The sequence below is a fragment of the Manis pentadactyla genome, chromosome 12 (genome assembly GCF_030020395.1).
Source record: "Manis pentadactyla isolate mManPen7 chromosome 12, mManPen7.hap1, whole genome shotgun sequence".
Taxonomy (NCBI): Eukaryota; Metazoa; Chordata; class Mammalia; order Pholidota; family Manidae; genus Manis; species Manis pentadactyla.
The window spans coordinates 46,077,553-46,083,573 of record NC_080030.1 but is presented as its reverse complement, the minus strand read 5'-3'; positions in this window follow the sequence as shown (position 1 = coordinate 46,083,573).

The following is a 6,021-nucleotide window of genomic DNA, read 5'->3' as shown; positions in this document are numbered from 1 at the left end:
AAAAAAAAGTTCAATCCTCAGTCTGTAAAATCTGAGGTCAACTTCTCCCCTGGACACACAGGGCCATGCTCAGCCCCCACTTTTTTTGTTCCTTGACCTGTCATCCACTCTTTTCTCATCTTATCTATTGCCATTTTGAATGCTTTTCTTTTTAAGAACCCAGGTGTTCATTCCCCATCTGAAGTGATGTAATGTTAATTTTATGTGTCAACTTGACGGGTACCGATTAAACATCAGTTCTGGGTTGTGTCTGTGATGGATGAAATGAGCATTTGAATTGGTGGACTTAGCAAAATAGATTGTCCTTCCAGTGCAAGTGGGCATCACCCAATCTGCTGAGGGCCTGAATAGAACAAAAAGCATAGGGGAGAAGAATATGCCCTTTAGGTCCTGTCTCATTGCTTGAGAGGGGACACCTCATCCCACCTTTTCTGGCCCTTGGACTAGGATTTGTACCATTGGCTTCCCTGGTTCTTAGGCCTTTGGACTCAGGTGTAGAATAATACCTCTGACTTTTACCTCTGGCTTCTCTAGGTCTCCAGATTGCAGATGGCAGATCACGGCACTTCTCAGGTTACATAATCATGTGAGCCAATTCTTCATAATAAATAAATCTCCATGTACATGTAAATTTTTGTGTATATGATTTTATATAATAAATATATTTTTATTATATATATATATATATATATATCCTACTGGTTGTTTCTCTGGAGAACACTGACTAACACAAGTAGATTAAGAAGAAAGAGACCTAGTCTTCCCCAATTCTACTCTCCTTATGACCCTGGCAATTCACCTGATCTTTCTGAGGCTTTGTTTCCTCATTGGTAAGATAAAGAAGTCAGATGATCTCAAGGCTTCTCCTACTTCTGAAATTCCGTGACTTATGAATTCTGAATGCTCAGGTTCTTGGATTCTCCCAATTCGTTTTGCCACCCCAATAACTCCAATAAATAAATATTAGCACAATCAGAGGCATTAGCATGTCTGCAACTTACATGCACTTCAAGCAGCCAAGCACACCGGGCTTGATGCCAGTTACTGGGACCTTACAGCGATCTCTGGAGATAAAGGTTTTGCCTCCCACTCTAAAACCAACACCACGAGGGATTTCAGAGTCACAGGGCAACACCCTGGATTTGAGAATGGAAGTCAGCCAAGTAAGATTGGGATATTAATTCCAGCTCTGAGATCGATTCTCTAAGTTGTCCTGGTTTAGTCACTTAAGTCTCCTGTACTTTATTCTTACCAGCCGCAAAGTGAACATAACAATACCTTCACCCCCTGTCTCACAGGATTGCTGTAAGGTGCTCAAGCTCAAAGGCTGACCACACCAGACCAGACCTACCTTTTCTTGGTCACCTGCCACCAGACAGCATAGACATAAGGTCACCCCAGAACAGAAAACCCCTTATTCCTGTTAGACAAGTTTGACACCACTGAAGAGTTAGAAATCCTATTCTTATCCCAGTTTACCATTGCAGCTTGACCCCTTGCCTTCCTTAAGACACAGTCTCTAGCATCCATGGGTGTATGTGTGTGTGTGTGTGTATACATGTGTGTGCATGAGTGTACCACCTAGCACATAGCATAAAATGCAAATAGGCTATTTTTTATTATTACAGTAATCATTTTTAGAATCTTAGCACCTTTGTTTATGCCATTTGTTCCTCCTTGTATGCCTTTTTCTTCAGTGCCTCATTATCCAGCAAAATCCAAACATGGTTGTTGAAAACAAATGAATGTTCTGAGTTCCCATGTATACATAAATCTAATAGTAGTTTCCATGCCTACTTTTCTTGTGGTTGTGTTTGCATGTAAATTTTTCTACTCTGTATATGTTTCTGGTGGTCACCTGACTGTGTCTTCCACATTTCATACAGTCCCTAAGCACCTAGCCAACAATACTTTACATATAGAACTCAATAAATACCGACTACATAATGGATAAAGAATTCATGAAAATAGACCCAAGAGCCCAGTAATTGTTTCCTGGCTGTGCAGCTCACTTGTCTCAGCTTGCCATTGGGTATAGGCAGGCAGAGGGTGTTTTCAGACTTGCTTAAAGTACGAGGCATCATGTACCAATGCCATTAAACCCATCGCCCCATCTGCCCCAGAGTCCATTCCATTTCTGAGCATGTCTGTTGGGCTGAAAGCAAAAGTCTTTATGATAGGATTAGTCATTTTAATAGACCCTGGGGAAATAAAAGCACTTCTTGAAGGCTTTTTTTTTTTCTGAATAAAAGCATTCTATGCATAGAATAGCAAGAATATGTGTAGTGATTAGAAAAATATTGTTTGGTTCCTCTGAAATCATAATACTGATAAGTGACATTTATTGAATTTTTATCAGATGCCACATCATCAGATGCATTTCCTCATTTAAGCTTCACAATGTCTGTGTTGTAGGAATCATTATTACCTCAATTTTACTAATGAGGAGTCTGTGATAAAGAGATGACAGATAAGAGTGACACAGCTAACATGGCAGAATAGATAACGTGGTCATGACTAGAACTCTATCTGGTCATTCACATTTGAGGAATTTCAAAACAAGATTGTGTCCCTATTTTGGTACCCTTAACCTTTGGTCTACAAGATATTCTGGACTTGAAGATGGATAGGACTTCCCGTGGTCACTGTTCAACCTTTGTTCAGTCAGCCTTGAATTTAGTTACCTTCTCTCTCTCTCCCTCCCTATCTTTCTCTCTCTGTCTCTCTCCCTTGCTCAACAAGGGAAGCTAAGAGGTGAGTCAAGCCACGTGCAGGACAGTAGAGAGGTAGAGAAGGCTGCAGTGGAGGAAGGGCCCCTAGGGTCTGATGTTACCGGGAACAAGTACCTTCTTCCCAAATGTGGTGCACTTTTTGTTAAAATGACATACAGACTGGGAATTCTTATCAATAAAGGCCACACACATGGTACAGAAAGCGTAATTAGATGTTCAATCCTCCACAAAAGAACCCGTGTGACTGAGGGACCTTTAAACCATCACACCACAAAAAACAGCTCCCATCTTGTTCTATCACCTAACCTTGTCTTAACAAGCTAAAAGTTGAATGTAGTGTCTATTCCGCAAACAATTCCGTAGCATTATTTATATTACAATTGATTTTTTTTTTACCATTACCTGACAACTTTATCTGTTACTTATTCATAAAAGATGAAGATTTTTGTGCATTTTATGCATTTTATAGACATTGGCAGCACTGGGCATTTTCCTGTTTAAGCCAGTCTCACTTCTGTTCCTAAGCAGATACCTCTTTCTTCTAATAACACAGGCAAGGCACATAATATTGATCTGATTGCAGCATAGAAACCTCCTGAAATACTGAAAGCCAATGACCTCATACTGTATTGTACAGTTAAATTTAGGGCCTTAGCAGGAGTCAGCCAAGTGTTTTACAAGAGAAGAACTATAAAAAGAGTGTTACTCAGATTTTTCTCTTGCTTTAATCCATTCAGGTCATATTTTATTGGTACTCATTACCAAGGCAGTGATAAGTGTAGAAACATATTATGGCCAAATTGAAGTTACTTTGAAAATCTAGAGACTCATGCTATAGAACACTACATATTGTCCATTAAGGTACTTCTTGGACTTTTGTCAGGAGGGCCTTGTACATGCTCATGCTAGGTTCAAGTTCAGCCACAGACTCACTGGGAGAGTGAGTGTACTATCTGAAGGTCCTGTAAGTCACCAGGCTTTTCTCGGAACTAGCAAAGAGATACCACAAATTGTGCATCATTCTTGATCAGTTTTATTCAACATAACACCTTGAATTGTAAGGAATATTTAAATATTCCTAAATATTTAAGACATTTATAGCCCTCTCTCTTGTCCCCCTTTCTCTATCCCCCCATCTCTCTCCATTAAACCATTATTTACCTCTGCTTTTTAAAACTTCAAATAGCATGTCAGTGTAGTTGTGTCCCTGCAAATGTTAGATTTCAATATTCGACAACTGATAAAAATTAGTAAATCTCATTAACATTACATATTGTGAATTCCCCAAACTTCTGAATATATAAAGCCACACTCCACTTCAAAGAGTGCCGCCCAAGTAGGTTTGATCAAGGATTCCCCTTTCATTACATAGTCCTGAAAGTTAATTCAATTTCTTAACTAATATATGGGATCAAAATGTAGCATTAAGTAAACACAAACTTTCAGGTAGTTTAAATATAAATGGTATTTTTTAAATGTGATTACTATTGCTTTTTAGAACCAGTGATGCCAGGTTTCTGCAATATAAGTGTAGGAATTTTCAAAACAAATCACTAATTAATTTGCTGTGCACAAGACACTTCTTATTTCAGTGATGCCATCTTAGTGGGATGTACAGCAGAGGTACAATGAAAGCATCTTGGCTAGTGAACAAGCCCAACTGCATATTTCCATCCTGTCTCATCGTCCCATCTTCTAAGATATGCCAATCCTCTGTGATTACAGCAAATCAATAATCAGAAGACTGATTCTCCTGATGATGGTGGTCTTGATATGTGGCTGAAGCTTGAATCATCCCTTAAATCATGCTTATATAATTGTAGTTGAAATGAATAAACTTTTCCTTTTTTTTTTTGTATTTTAATAGCATCTGTCTTTTAAAAATAGTTGCAAAGGAATACGTGTCCAATGCAGATAACTTAAGAAAATGCAATAGTTACCTGTAATCCAGCACTGATACATAATCATTTCCATTTTGCTGTTAACTATTTTTTTCATTTGTTTAGATACTGTTTTACAAAAATAGCATCATAGTCTTATATCCTGTATTTTAGTACTTGGTACTATATTGTGAATATCCTCTTTTATCAGTAGGCATTTTCCGTAACCCTTTCAATGACTAAATATGTAACAGAATTTGCATAACTCCTTACTTAAAGAACATTTACATTTCTTTAAATTGTCCCTTTTATAAATTATGCTGGTGGAATATATTTAATTTTGATTCCATCTTAATTATTTACTTAGGAAAGCTCCCTAAAACCAGTAGGTCAAAGTGTATGGCCATTTTAAAGGCCTAGGAAATCTGTGTTCAAACTGTCCTTTAAAAGTCTATTTCAATTCACTTACTCCTCAGCAAAGTTTGAAAGTGGGCAATGCTGCTACCATAACCAGCCCTAAGCATTGTGAATCTCTTCTTTCTACCCATTTGATACCTGAAAAGAGAATCTCACTGCTGTTTCAGTTTGTACTTCTTCATTATTAATAATCTTTAACATTGTTTCATAAATCTGAGGCTTTTTAAAAATCACCTCTATGAATTGCCTGTTCACACCTTTTGTTTTTTAAGATATTTAGAAAACTGTCTTTTCCTCGTAGATTTGTAGGAGCTGTCCATTTGTTCAACACTATCTGACATCTTTTCCCATCTTTGTAATTTGCCTTTTAATTCTATTAACCTTCTACTGTTGAGGTACAGAAATTTTTATTTTAGCTTATCACATCTCCTTTGTTTTCCTTTATAATTTCCAAATTTTCTGTTTAGAATAAAAGCCCTTTCTGAACCCAAGATATTTGTTCACACTTTCTCATGGTTCTTTTATACTTTCATTTGCATTTAATTTTTAAGTCCATTTTGTTTGTTTTGGTATATAGTAAAAAAAAAAAAAGTGCTCCCTACTCTCTTTTGCATCAGAGTGCACACAGAAAATTATTTTTTTCGTGGCACTCTGGGGTAGGCAGATGAGGCTGCTCATGGACAATTATTAGCTACCCTTGTCACTGAGGGGATCACACGCCAGCTCATCTGTAACCCATTCCCATTGGCATGGTGGGTATAAGGCCAGTAAAGACTCGACCTTTTAAAAAATAATTCACCAGTCATTCAAGTGATTGAATAATTCATTCTTTCCCCCACTCATTTTCAACATTATTTTCATTCTATACTAAAAACTTCTTTAGATGGATCTTTCTCTGGTGTTTCCAGTTTCATTGACCTTAGTACCCATCCTGACCCTTATAATATACTGTTTCACACTTTGTAGCTTTGTAACATGTTCAAATCTTTGGC